Genomic DNA, 15,452 nt, shown 5'->3' on the forward strand with positions numbered 1-15,452 from the left:
TTAGGCCAGTGTAACAGGGGGGCACTCGGGACCGAACGGTTGAATTATTGGTTTGAAATTCAAGGGACACCAGCGATAATGCTGTATATGTCCAAGGCACAAAAAAAGGGACAGAAAAAAAAAAAAAAAGCAAAAAAATAATAAAAAAAACACCCTTATGTAAGTAAAATAGATTTTCATAAATGAGCCCGGTGTGTACGTCATTGCAGATGTGTAAACTTACTGGTGTGATAACCACAAGGGAGCGGATTGCATATCCGCGCTGCCTCTGCGTTCTTTTCCCCCCCCCTCTATCAGCAGATATGGTGCTTTACACTGTGAGAAATGTATGTCAGCCCAAAATTTAGCATTGCATGCAATCCGAAGCAGTGATGCATTGCAATCGCCGGGTGCTAGAGAAGCTTTATTTGAAGCTTTGTTCATTTGGACAGCAGTGGGAAAAGTGGGGGGAAAAAGGGGGAATAAGGAGGGCGAGCGTGTTTCTTGAAAGCTGCCTGCAAAGGATGTGCAGAAACCATTCTGTTTGCATCCTTTTCAGGGGGAGGACAGGCAGGAGGAGGGGGGGGGGGGAGGGGGAGGGATCTTCGCCTTGTCTCCTGAGATCTACTCTTTGTGTAGCAGCAGTAGCAGTTGCTCTTGGAGGGAAAATCAGAAACGCTGGCCTTGTGTCTCCATCATCTACAAGCCATTTATTTTCAAAATAATGGAATTTATTCTATTTTTCGGGTACGCTTATTTTTAGTGGTATAAATGAAGGCTTATTGGCGACAAATGGCAGTTATTTACACATGCAGGCCTCTTGTATTGTGTTGCCCCTTCTTTGCACAAATCTTCAGGATGTATACATGTAGTGTGGCTGCGGTGCGAATTCCAAAGGGGTCCTGTGCGTTTTTGGGTCTGGTTCTGGTGCGAAGTCAGGCAAAAATTCGGACCTGAACCCGTGAACAGGAATGCACCGGACCCCAGGCTGGAAACCCCCGCTGTACATATGTGAACCCGGCCAGGGCCGGTGCAAGGATTTTTGCCAACTCAGGCGAAGGTGCATTTAGCGCTCCCCCCCCCACCCGACACGCACACGAGCACACACACACACACACCATACATTATATATGTATATGTATCAGTCCCCCCTCCACTAACTACAGACCCCCCCTCCCGCAGTATGGATCCCCCTCACTAAGAACAGACCCCCCTTCCTCAGTACAGACCACCCTCCATCAGTATAGACCCCACACTAAGTACAGACCACCCTCCGTTAGTATAGACCCCCTCCCTCAGTACAGACACCCCATCAGTGTAGAATCCCCCCTCTTAGTGCAGACCCCCCACCTTTAGTGCAGACCCCCCATCAGTATATATTTCCCCCCTTTAGTGCAGAACCCCCATCAGTATAGATTTCCCCCTTTAGTGCAGACCCCCCCCCCCACTAGTATAGAATCCCCCATAGTGCAGACTCCCCCATCAATATAGACACCCCAATCAGTATAGACTAGGGTTGCCACCTCATCCCTTTAAAACAGAACACATATGAATTACACAGGTTCTGTGGCTGATTTAATGCAGGTAAGGCACCAAATGAGTCTAATTACCACCTTAATTAGCCACAGAACCTGTGTAATTCATATGTGTTCTGTTTTAAAGGGATGAGGTGGCAACCCTATTATAGACATCCCCCCTTAGTACAGACCCCCGTAGTATAGACACCCCCCTTTGTTCAGACCCACCATCAGCATAGGCACCCCTCTTCCCTCCCATAGCGCCCCCCCCCCACATGTCCATCTACTTATAATAGAGTAATAAAGTGTACAGTACAGACCTTAGAACAGTGCGGCAGCAGATGTATACACACAGCGGTGTGTGTCCCCTGGCTCCTCCTCCTCATTGTATGTAAAGAGCGAGGAGGAGGCGCCGGCGGCTTCAGTCCGCTCCACCGAAACAGAGCGAGGTCAGATCAACAGGGCAACGGGCGGTGATAGCGGTGCCGCTATCCACGGGTGTCTGTGTCACTGCACCCACCTAGCAACGCCTGTGTCGGGCAGGCGACTGTGTCCCGGTCAATTTTCCGCCCTGGGCGGCGCTGGCGCCATAAGGCAAGTGCCCATGTTGCCTTGTGCTAGCGCCGGCCCTGAACCCGGGCCTAAGGTGACTTTGGCCCAAATCCAGCCTGGGGTCTTATTCAGCTGGGAGAAGAGCAATGGGCAATGGGTAATAGTCCATAGCAAACCATCTTCAGCCATTAAAATAAAATAATTACAGCGCTCACAAAAGTGTATACATCACAAATTAATCAAATAATAAGTGAAAAAATCAATCAAAATATAATTAATTTGTGATGTATACTATTTTTTGATTGATTCACTTATTATTTGATTCATTTGTGATGTATACACTTTTGTGAGCGCTGTAATTATTTTATTTTATTCAGTTAAGTGAACGGCACTTTGTGTACAGCAGCTGCAAATATTAATATTATTATTATTATATTTATTATTAGTATTAGTCATTTTTCAAAAATATAAAAATAAAACTTTTTTTTTTTTTTATTCTCAGCCATTATTTACTGAGCTATCTACAGTAAACTGAAATCTGATTAGTTGCCTGTAGTTGGCAGGCCTGATTTTAAAATGCAAGAAAATTGTACATTATTTAAAGAGGTATTAAACCCAAAAGCAAACATTTTATTATATTGTAGCTTCCCAATTCTTAGATGGGATGGCTGCATTCGTTTCTGCGGCGCTGTACCGATTTCAAAAAGTAGTTTCTGTACTACTTTTTGCGATTTCGGCCCACGATTTACATTTACATCTGTGCAGAAACCTCCACTGATGTAAATGTAATCGCGGCTGAAATTGGGATTGAGGGCACCGACTGAGGGCACAGTGGGTGTTCACCAGAGGCCCCTAGTGGTGGTGATGGATTTAGCTGCAGTCTGGCTCCAGGTCGCGATCCCCAGGGCCTCCCAGCTCATGCTCATGGTAGACTACATTAAGGTAGAGAGGAAGCAGCACACTGCGACAAAAAAGGATAGTCAGGAGGAGATAGCCAAAGGTCGGGGCAACAAGCAGGTAAGGATAGTCAAGGAATATAGCATGGACTGAGGACAGTAGACTGTTTCCCATGTATAGCTGTGTCCTATGCATGGACTGAGAACAGTAGACGGTTTCCCATGTATAGCTGGGTCCTATGCATGGACTGAGGACAGTAGATGGTTCCCCATGTATAGCTTGGTCCTATGCATGGACTGAGGACAGTAGACTGTTCCCCATGTATAGCTTGGTCCTATGCATGGACTGAGGACAGTAGACGGTTCCCCATGTCCGGTCCTATGCATGGACTGAGGACAGTAGACGGTTTCCCATGTATAGCTGGGTCCTATGCATGGACTGAGAACAGTAGACGGTTCCCCATGTATAGCTGGGTCCTATGCATGGACTGAGGACAGTAGACGGTTCCCCATGTCCGGTCCTATGCATGGACTGAGGACAGTAGACAGTTTCCCATGTATAGCTGGGTCCTATGCATGGACTGAGGACAGTAGACTGTTCCCCATGTATAGCTGGGTCCTATGCATGGACTGAGGACAGTAGACGGTTCCCCATGTCCGGTCCTATGCATGGACTGAGGACAGTAGACGGTTTCCCATGTATAGCTGGGTCCTATGCATGGACTGAGGACAGTAGACTGTTTCCCATGTATAGCTGGGTCCTATGCATGGACTGAGGACAGTAGACTGTTTCCCATGTATAGCTGGGTCCTATGCATGGACTGAGAACAGTAGACGGTTCCCCATGTATAGCTGGGTCCTATGCATGGACTGAGGACAGTAGACGGTTCCCCATGTATAGCTGGGTCCTATGCATGGACTGAGGACAGTAGACGGTTTCCCATGTATAGCTGGGTCCTATGCATGGACTGAGGACAGTAGACGGTTCCCCATGCCTGGTCCTATGCATGGACTGAGGACAGTAGAAGGTTTCCCATGTATAGCTGGGTCCTATGCATGGACTGAGAACAGTAGACAGTTTTCCATGTATAGCTGGGTCCTATGCATGGACTGAGGACAGTAGACTGTTTCCCATGTATAGCTGGGTCATATGCATGGACTGAGGACAGTAGACGGTTCCCCATGTATAGCTGGGTCCTATGCATGGACTGAGGACAGTAGACGGTTTCCCATGTATAGCTGGGTCCTATGCATGGACTGAGGACAGTAGACGGTTCCCCATGCCTGGTCCTATGCATGGACTGAGGACAGTAGAAGGTTTCCCATGTATAGCTGGGTCCTATGCATGGACTGAGAACAGTATACAGTTTTCCATGTATAGCTGGGTCCTATGCATGGACTGAGGACAGTAGACTGTTTCCCATGTATAGCTGGGTCCTATGCATGGACTGAGAACAGTATACAGTTTTCCATGTATAGCTGGGTCCTATGCATGGACTGAGGACAGTAGACTGTTTCCCATTGCTTGACTTTTTCAGGCCCTTGGCACACTATTCCTCCCACTGTCACCAACGATGGGGAACTACTCCTCCCTCAGAAACCAATGATGAGGCACTATCCTTCCATTGACACCAATGATCGTGCACTAGTCCCCCCCCCCCCCCCCCCCCCCATACCATTGGTTATTCCCACTGATGCCAGGACATTTTCTACTCCTACGCATATAGTCTGAAGGACAGTAATCTGGCCCTTTGTCAAGAAAGTTTGGAGACCCCCCTGGTCTAGAGGAGAGCTTAGGGCTGAGACTGTGACTTTCCACGTATAGATTACCGGCCAGCATTTTTACCCTTAGATTGAGGCTCATTTTGTCTAGGGGAATCGGCTAGTTGTTTTAAAATCCGAGCAGTACTTACCGTTGTAGAGGGCGATCTTCTCTGCCGCTTCCGGGTATGGGCTGCGGGACTGGGCGCTCCTTCTTGATTGACAGGCTTCCGACAGGCTTCCGACGGTCGCATACATCGCGTCACGAGTAGCCGAAAGAAGCCAAGCGTCGGTGCGGCTCTATACTGCGCCTGCGCACCAACGTTCGGCTACTTTCGGAAAATCGTGACGCGATGGATGCGACCGTCGGAAGCCTATCGGAAGACTGTCAATCAAGAAGGAACGCCCAGTCCCGCAGCCCATACCCGGAAGCCGGCGGAGAAGATCGCCCTCTAAAACGGTAAGTACAGCTTCGATTTTAAAACATCTAGCCGATTCCCCTAGACTAAATGAGCATGAATCTAAGGGTAAAAACAGCATATTACCGGTGAACCTCCACTTTAACTTCCGGTTTATTTAAAATTAGCAGTAATTGGAGTTTTTGACGAATTGGTGGTTGGACACAACACCGGCAACTAAATAGAGTCCGGTGCAGGATATTATGAGTGGAGATTCTTCCTCCGCTCCAATACTGTCCAACAAAATGGCCGAGGCGACAACTTTGTCCTTGTTAGCCGTTGTGCTGTCAAAACAGCTCAGTCTTCCTGTACCGTATCCGGTCGTCAGTGTTGTGTCCAACCACCAATTCGTCAAAATCTTAGATTACTAAGGTTTTAAAAAAAATGGAAGTGACATGGTTGGAGTTTCTGATGGGTTGGAGATATTGACAGAACACAGCCACTGGGTCCGTTCTGACATCACGTCCAGCCCAGTGTTTGGAACGCACAACGGTTCCCAGATCTAAGACATGGCGGTGCGAGTTCCTGACAAGGCTGGTTACGTTTGGCACCGAGGCTGGGCACTTTTATATGTGAGTGAGATACTTTTACATATTTTATCTGGTTTAATGAAATACTACACTTAGTTGACTATTTTTTGGTGGTCTGATGTTGTGGTGTTCCTCAAGCGCATAAAAGATGATAGGATGATATCTCAGAAGATCTGCTGAGAAACGGTGTGATCGAGCCCCCCCCCCCCCCCTTATTCACTAATGAACACTTTTTGGGGGCCAGTGACACTAATACAGTGATCAGTGCTAAAAATATGCACTGTCACTGTACTAATGACACTGACTGGGAAGGAGTGCTTGTATTAGGGGGTGATATAGATTCTTGTCCCTTCTTTTGGAGAAACACAGGATCTATCCCTCCCCTCGTGTTAGAACGGCGATCGGCCTTGTGTACATCGGTAGACCGCCATTCTGCCTCTTCGACGGGTGCCGGCGGACATCGAATCCACAGTACCCGCTCCTGCCGACATGCCAGATTACAGGAGTGTGTAATTACCAATTCTTAGATGTGATGACTGCATTAGTTTCCTTTTTTAGACTTTTTCTTCTATTTTCATCCAGCCAATCTGTTGTTGTTTTTTTAACCACTTCAGCCCTGGAAGATTTACCCCCTTAGACTACTTTCACACTGGGGCAGTGGGGGCATCGGCGGTAAAGCGCCGCTATGTTTAGCGGCGCTTTACTGTTATTTTTGCGGTGCTATGTGGTCACTAGCGGGGAACTTTTAACCTCTGCTAGAGGGCGAAAAAGGGGTTAAAATCACCAGCAAAGCGGCGCTTTGCCAATGGTTTGGCGCCGCTGCCCATTGATTTCAATGGGCAGGGGCGCTTTAGGAGCGGTGTATTTACTAGTAACCCTGAGCTCTGCCGATCCCCTGCTCAGTAGTAACCCACAGCTCTGCTGATCCCCTGCTCAGTAGTAACCTTCAGCTCTGCTGATCGTCTGGTCTGCTGATCCTACTCTCTCTCCGGCCCCCCGCTTACCTCCCGCTATACTGTAGTGCTCCCATGCTGTGAATCCAGCCTATTGGACGCCTAAGAGGAGGGGAGGGGAGGGGACGGAGGCGGCCATTGATGGAGGCAAGGACACAGAAGACGCTGCCTGCCACCAGGGCCGGATTCGCTCTCTCTGCCACCCCAAGGCCAGGTTCCGCAATGCACCCCCTCCCCGCCAACCGAACCCCCCCCCCCCAAAATCAACGGAGAATGGGCGGCACAGTTAGTTTTTATTTTTACTTTTTTACAACATTTTTTTTTTGTAGCTTGTCGCTTCCTTTTTTTAATTTTTATATAATTTTCTTATTATTTTCCTTATTATTTTTCTTATTCTTTACATTTTTATTTTATTGATTTAATTATTATTTATTTATTTTTTATCAATTTTTTTTCACTCTTTATTGACCCTGTCACCTCCAAAACAGGAGTCCTAGGATTCCCCCATAACTTACCGCCCCTTAACTGTATGTTCCGGGCGTCGGGGGACTCCATGCCACTGCCGCCCCTTGGCGCCCTGCCGCCCCAGGGCCTGGCCTCAGTGGCCTTGTGGGAAATCTGGGCCTGCCTGCCACCTAGATAGGGTAAGTGCCGGACCGACCAACACACAGCAAGTGGGGGTGGTTTTGCTGCCCCCTCCCAAAAAAAAAGCCGCCACTGACTGGAAGCTAACCAATTTATTTAGGGACAGGTGCATTGATTGGTATTCAGATGTGTCTAATGCCACATTTTGAAGCGAGTGTAAACGATCCCTAACAAAGATGATCTGCAGACTTGTCGATCGTCTGTCTCTCCACAATACGATCACTGGGGGGCGATCCGATCAGTGTGTGTATGTAGAGCGCCGGACTGCGTGTACCAGGAGCTCCGGAGTGCCGCCACCCTCTGCGTCTGACACTTCAGAGCTGGCAGTGAATGGAGTGATATGTTTGTATTACATGGAAAAATTATTAATCTTATCATATGACCACACTCAGCCACTTTAACGTTGACCTTGTATTGTTAGGAAACCTAAAGAGGACCTATCGTCATATAAATGCTAAACAACGTGCGACACGGATGGTTGTTTTTAGGTTTCACCAAGATCACATCACTACCCTGACAATGCCCTCATTTTCTCTCCTGAATGGTGGCACCATCTTTGTCAGCATCTGCTCCCTGAACTGAGATTCTGGCTCAGAGATAACACAATCATGTAGTTCTTGACTGATCAGCCCCTGATGCAGCCTCTAACCTTGTGACTTGATACAGTTAAAGAGGAACTGCAGTCTGCTCACATAATTTGTAATAAAACATCTTTGCCATTCTGAAGCTTCCCTCCGACCACTTTGCATATTATTTTTTATATACTGTGATTCTGTACTTGCCAAATATGCTGCAGAAATCTCCCTCCACTGAATCTGGCTGTAACCATTTTAACTGTGGGCAGATGAAGCTGCTGCCTGTTCACTTCCTGGATTTACACAGACACACCTCCGGCTCTGCAGCTCTCATTAGCCCTCTTATGACTCATCCCCTCTCACGAGAGAGAGAGAGGGCCGGATTCAGGTAGGGGCGCACATTGTTACGGCGGCGCAGCTTATTGTATTTACGCTACGCCGCCGTAAGTCAGAGAGGCAAGTGCTGTATTCACAAAGCACTTGCCTCCTAAGTTACGGCGGCGTAGCGTAAATGGGGCCGGCGTAAGCGCGCGTAATTCAAATGAGGAACAGGGGGCGTGTTTTATGTTAATTTTTGGTGACCCGATGTGATTGACGTTTTTCCCGAACGGCGCATGCGCCATCCGTGGAATTTCCCAGTGTGCATTGCTCCAAAGTACGCCGCAAGGACATCATTGGTTTCGACGTGAACGTTAATTACGTCCAGCCCCATTCACAGACGACTTACGCAAACGAAGTAAAATTTAAAAATTTCGGGAACGACGGCCATACTTAACATTGGCTACGCCACCTAGGGGGCATGTTTATCTTTACGCAGCGTATCTCTTACGGAAACGGCGTATCTTTACTGCGACGGGCAAGAGTACGTTAGTGAATCGGCGTATCTAGTCATTTACATATTCTACGCCGAAAACAACGGAAGCGCCACCTAGCGGCCAGCGGAAAAATTGCACCCTAAGATACGACGGCGCAGCCTGTATTTGGTATTTGCACCACTTCTGGGTCTGATCCCTGCGGGGAATCCAGCCTGTGACGCCGCTGTCTTCTGGGAAACACTGTTCCCAGGAGAGAGCAGGGACCAGTGACGGTGCGCCGCGATCCTCGCGCATTCGCAGTAGGGAATCAGGCAGTGAAGCCGTCTCACCGAGGATGGCGGCGGAAGCAGCCGAGGACCGAGCGATTGCTCAGCCTCGGCCGCTGACATCGCGGGCGCGCTGGACAGGTAAATGTCAATTTTTTAAAATTCAGCAGCTGCCGTATTTGGAGCTGCCGTATTTAAAAAAAATAAATCGGCGGAACCTCCGCTTTAATGCGTTCTGCTGTGTTTTATATGCATTTTGCTGCTGTCCAGGTACATTCCATGCAGAACAAATATGTTCTACTTTGGTTGAGTGCACAGAAATGCACTGCACTGGTGTGAAATAGGGAAATTAGAATCCATGTTAACTATTGTCCATTCGTTTTTGATGCAGATTAAAAACACACTGGACTGTATCTGGTGTGACTTGGCCCTTAGCCCTGCTTCACATTGATGCTACTTTGAAATTGCGCTACTTCACTTGAAGTAGCAAGGTCAGCGCGATTTCAGTTGCTACTTGATAGACATCATTGTGGCTTCATACACAGATGTCTTTTGAAGTCGCACCTGAAATCGGCAAAAGTAGTGCAGGAAATACTTTTGCAAATAGGTGCGGCGCCGCAAAATCTCCGCCGCACTGATTGGGACAGTGCCATTGCCGCCAATAGACTGCGACTTGTCATGCGATTTGATCTCCCAAATCGCATGACATATCGCTCAAATGTAAACTTATAGCTAGATTCAGGTAGGGCAGCGCATCTTTCAGGCAGCGTAGCGTATCGTATTTACGCTACGCCGCCGTAAGTCAGAGAGGCAAGTGCTGTATTCACAAAGCACTTGCCTCCTAAGTTACGGTGGCGTAGCGTAAATGGGGCCTGGCGTAAGCGCGCGTAATTCAAATGTGGATGAGGGGGGTGTTTTATGTAAGTAGTAAGTATCGGTACTTGTACTCGGTCCTAAAAAAGTGGTATCGGGACAACCCTAATAATTACTGATAAAGATGAAACCCCTGACACAATTTCTCAGGGCGAACAGCTACTTTGCCTGCTGGCCAAATTACAAGAAATGAGACCAGTCTGCTTGGATTCCTGTGCGAAGAGAGGGGGGCTGTAGCCCGCACGGCTTCCTTTATTAACAATATGACATCACAAAACATGCATTCTCATTGGTCAGTTTCATACAATTCACTCCCATTTTACACGCCCCCCCTGTGACGTCTGTTCTTTGTACACGGCACACATTCCACAGCACATGTAGTCTTCGTGTAATACAGGGACCTCAAACCCAAGGTTTCAGGGGCAAAGCCATATTTGGTATAGGGCTCTTCGTAGTACAAACAGTCCACGTGTCATTCAGGCATAGAAGTTCCTTCAGTAAAACAAGGACAAAAAAGGGGGGGGGGGGGGTTTGGACACATCTGTTCTTGATTTCAGTTCTTTGTCTTCCATTTCCAATGCTGAGTTGTAACTTTAAAACTTAATATCATATCTGATATAAACTTTTTAAGGGAAACAAACACTATTGTGATATATATTTTTCACACATGCATATATAGATAATGAATATAAAAACAGTATAAAAATATAAAAGAAATTAAAAGAATATACGAAGAGAAAACATTTCAGTGGTTCTAATAAAAGAATTGGCTTAACACAAAATAGGAATTTTAGTATAATCCATCACATTACCACAGCTGTTTCCTCTGAGGGACATCCTGAAAACATGACCTGTTGGGGCGCCTTGAGGACTGGAGTTGAGAAATACTGGGTTAAGAAGCACTGGAGGGGGGGGTAATTTAATTAGTCATTTAAGTCAAAGCGAATGACACCAGAAAAGCTAAATGTGGAATTTAACCTAAATTGCTTTATCTCAGATAGATACGTAGATAGATTATATATATTAGTATGGACGTGGCATTTGCTAGTGCTAGTATTTTATTAAGGTTTTGTGATTATGTGCTAATAGACTTGATACCTGTGTCCCCTGTATTCGCAGTAGATATGTGCACTGCCGAAAAATTGGTTTGTTTTTCGTTTTTTTCGTAAAACTTGTAAATTCGAAAATAAGAAAGAAAATCTGACATTTTTAAACAATAACTAACTAATAATAACTATTAAATTCTAGGTATTGGAATTTACTTTCAAATTTGGCTGTTAGGGTAAATAACGAATGCAAATTTATCTGAAGTTACAAATTATCCGAAATAACGAATGCCGCATCTAAAGACATTGAATTAATAATAATAATAATAATAATAATAATAATAATAATAATAATAATAATAAATAACCATAATAATAAAACTTTTTAACCACTTGCTTACTGGGCACATATATCCCCTGTGAATGACAATTGCGCGGTCGTGCGTCGTGGCTCTCAAACAAAATTGGCGTCCTTTTTTCCCCACAAATAGAGCTTTCTTTTGGTGGTATTTGATCACCTGTGCGGTTTTTATTTTTTTCGCTATAAACAAAAAAAGAGCAACAATTTTGAAAAAAAACACAATGTTAACTTTTTGCTATAATATCCCATTTATTTTTTAATTTTTTTTTTATTTTTCTCAGTTTAGGCCGATACGTATTCGTCTACATATTTTTAGTAAAAAGAATCGCAATAAGCGTATATTAATTGGTTTGCGCAAAAGTTATAGCGTCTACAAAATAGGGGATAGTTTTATGGCATTTTTATGAATAATAATTTTTTTACTAGTAATGCGATCAGCGTTTTTTTTTTTTTTATCGTGACATTATGGCGGACACTTTTGATGCTATTTTGGGACCATTCACATTTATACAGCGATCAGTGCTATTAAAATTCACGGATTACTGTATAAATGTGACTGGCAGGGAAGAGGTTAAACACTCGGGGGCTAGGAAGGGGTTAAGTGTGTCCTAGGGAGTGATTCTAACTGTGTGGGGGCTGGGCTACGAGTCACACATCACTGATCGATGAGGGGAAGCAGACGATCAGTGTCAGTGTCACAAGGCAGAACGGGGAGATGCTTTATTTACACTGGCCTCTCCCCGTTCTGCAGCTCTGTGACTTGATCGTGGGACACCGGCGGACATCAAGTCTGCACATCCCATGGTCACGTAAATATATACGTCACTTTGCCCAGCCGTGCCATTAACCGGTTAAAGTGGAGTTCCACCCATAAATATAACATTACATCAGTAGTTTTAAAAAAATGTCATTAGTCCTTTAAGAATTTTTTTTTTTTTTTTAGATGCCTTCAAAGTGTTGTTGCTAGGCAGAATAGTTAATCTTCCCTCTTCCTGCACCTAGGTGCTTAAGCTTCCTAACCTACACCGCACAGACTCCTGGGAATGTAGTGGGTGTAACTTTCCAGGAGTCTGTGCACTCCCCAGTCTCGAAGAATCATGTGACTTGGACAGTACAGGTGCTGAAACCTGATCTGAAACCTTTTACACTGCTTGTGCAGCACTGAGCATGTGCGAGATCTGCAAGGCTGAAATCCAGGAAGTCATACAGTCTGGCTTCATGATGCCCACACTTAAGATGGCCCCAGTTAATTTCTATTTTATAAAGTGTCTAAATGCTGTAACAACCTAACAAAACGGACCTTAGTTTACAGACTAACTTTACTAGAATACATTAAGCTTGTGTAATACAGGGGTATTTATATTTAAAAAGTGAAATTGTGGCCGGAATTCCGCTTTAAGTTCATTTGGATTCTTTCATGCTCCTTCCATTTGTGCATGTTGTTTCTGGTAACCTTCTGGGGTGTCCACTGGAGGGCAGACTTGTGAGCAGCCTGACCTGAGCCAGTGAGATCCTCAAATGTCTTTGCCCTCTGACTACTTTGAACTCACATCAAAATGCCAGCGCCTCTTGGATGCTTTTTTCTTCATTGGAGGACACAGTCGGGTAAAGCCGGAATGCTTCGCATTACAGCAAATATAACATGGCATGTTCAGCTGACTGGTGGCACCTCCTGTCAAGCTTGTCCATTCTAGTCCATGGGGCTTTGCCACAACTGCAAGCTAAGCACTTGGCTCACAGTTGTGGTGTGTTAGTCCCATAAAAAATTGCTGTTTAAAAAAAAAATCATTCAGGATGTGTCAGGATCACCTCCTGAATGCCCTACAGTGTGCATTTTGAAAAGCGATCCACCACAGATTGCTTTTGAGAAACAGCCTGTGTGTGAACCTAACCATAAAATACCAATCACCGGGCACTTTTACCGGGTGGGCCTCTGTATGGAAAGCCTATCTCGCCTCCACATCTAAACTTTTAATTCTTCCATCAGCTTATCTCCCCCCCCATTATTACCTTTTGTACCACTTGCCCCATCCTATTAGATTGTAAGCTCTTATGAGCAGTGCCCTCTTAACCCTCTTGTATTGTAATGCAACCGTACTCTCTCCCTTTACAGTGAAACCTTGGATTGCGGTTAACGAGCGTCTCGCAATACGAGCATTTTTTTTTTAAATCCCTGACTCAGTCTGCGAGTGTTGTCTCGCAAAACGAGCAGGATTTAAGGCACAGTGGTGTGCAGTACCACGTTTGGCCTGAGGTGGGGGGGGGCGCCGGAGCCGATCAGAGTGATAAGGATAGGCCCCTAGCACAACTCTAGGGCAACCTAAACTGCCTCTGACCCAAATTATGAAAGCATGCAGAAAGAGAGGGACAGTCTGCTTCCGTCTGTGTCCAGCCGTAAAGAGGCGGAACCTTTTTTATTATCACAGCTTTATAGACAGAATGACATAATTCATATGAGCACATCTGATTCGCTTAGTCCATATAAGGTTTTCTTCTTGTGACGTTTATTCTTGACACGAGCTCCTTTACCCAGACTCACAAGGGCCATCTTTGCTTCACTCGATGGAGGGGGTTTGGAGTAAGGAGTAGAAGGGAGGAGTTTGGAGTAAGGAGTAGAAGGGACCATCTGTCTTCAGTTTTCCTTCCAGGCTGAGATTTACTGTAACTCTGTCATAACTTTATTCAAGGAAGATAAAACTATTGTATATACCCACATATATATATATATATATATATATATATATATATATATATATATATATATATGATCAAGAAATAAAAGAAATAAAGCAATATAAGAAAGAAAAGCAACATTTGAGTGGTTTAGGAGAGAAGTAACATAAACACAAAATAATCATTTTATTAACTCCATCACAAGAGCTGTTTGGAAATACTCAGTTCCCGAGCCTTTCCGAGTTCAGCCGAGCTGTCCCTTTCTGAGTGTTTCCGAGTCTCTCCGGCGCCCCCCCCCCCCCCACCTCTGGCCATATGCAGTATTGCATGCCATAGAAGTCAACGCGGAACTAATTATTTTCGCTTCCATTGACTTCTATGGGGAAACTCGCTTTGATATGCGAGTGCTTTAGATCACGAGCATTCTCCTGGAACGGATTATGCTCGTAATACAAGGTTCCACTGTATATTGTAAAGCGCTGTGCAAACTGTTGGCACTATATAAATCCTGTATAATAATAATAAAGATATTATAGTACTTACTAACAGTGCTGTCTAAGGCCACTTTCAAATGAACTGCCCCGCTGTGGTTTGCCCACAATGTGGGGTGCAGCGCAGTGTACCCATGCTTTCCCATAAACGTTCTGATTTTCTGAAAGGGCACCAAAGATGCAGCATGCAAGACTTGGGTGCGCTTTCAGAAAATGCACCAAAAATGGCCGATCTAATAAAAGTCAATGGGAAAGGGCAGGTAACCCGCATTAAAACGGCGTACACTGCTTTGCACCCACGGTGCGGCCAAACCACACCAGATCAGTGTGAAAGAGCCCAAAAACTGCCTGTATACTGGTGGAATTTTTCTCACCAAAACGTTGTTCTTTTTTTTTTCTTTTTACGGATAATTGAGACAAATCGACTGTATGGAAAGGAAAGGAAAATTTATGGCATTTTTATTATTATTTTTTTACTAGTAATGTCGGTGATCTGCAATTTTTATTGTGACTGTGACATTACAGCGGACGCATCGGAGACTTTTGACAATATTATTGAGACTATAAATATGCTATAAATATGCACTGATTACTGTATATATGTCACTGGCAAGGAAGGAGTTGACACTAGGGGATGATCAAGGGGGTTAAGTTGGGCACCTTTCACACTGGGGCAGGACGTGCGGTGGCAGTATAGCGTCGCTAAAAATAGCGGCGCTATACCGTCTGAATTGCCATGGAATTGGTGCGGTATTTTCCCCCTACGCTAACGGCCGAAAAAGGCAGAGGCGCATTGCGGGCGGTATTGCCGCGGTTTTCCATTGTTTTCAATGGGAAGGAGCGGTACACCGCTCCTCCCACCGCTCCAAAGATGCTGCTTGCAGGAGATTTTTTTTTCTCTTGCCAGCGCATCGCCTCAGTGTGAAAGCCCTCTATGTACGGCCAGCTGAATAGACCAGTGGCAGCTGACCACTAGGGTTGTCCAGATACCGATACCAGTATCGGTATCGGGACCGATACCGAGTATTTGCGGGAGTACTCGTACTCGCGCAAATACCCCC

General features: G+C 45.5%; 1 protein-coding gene across 3 annotated transcripts in view; it reads left to right on the forward strand.

The window, feature by feature from the left end:
- The window catches only part of CACNB4 (calcium voltage-gated channel auxiliary subunit beta 4), a 197,798-nt gene that overhangs the window by 81,242 nt on the left and 101,104 nt on the right, over window positions 1–15,452 (forward strand). The window lies entirely within an intron of this gene.

The sequence above is a fragment of the Rana temporaria genome, chromosome 6, assembly GCF_905171775.1.
Source record: "Rana temporaria chromosome 6, aRanTem1.1, whole genome shotgun sequence".
Lineage (NCBI taxonomy): Eukaryota > Metazoa > Chordata > Amphibia > Anura > Ranidae > Rana > Rana temporaria.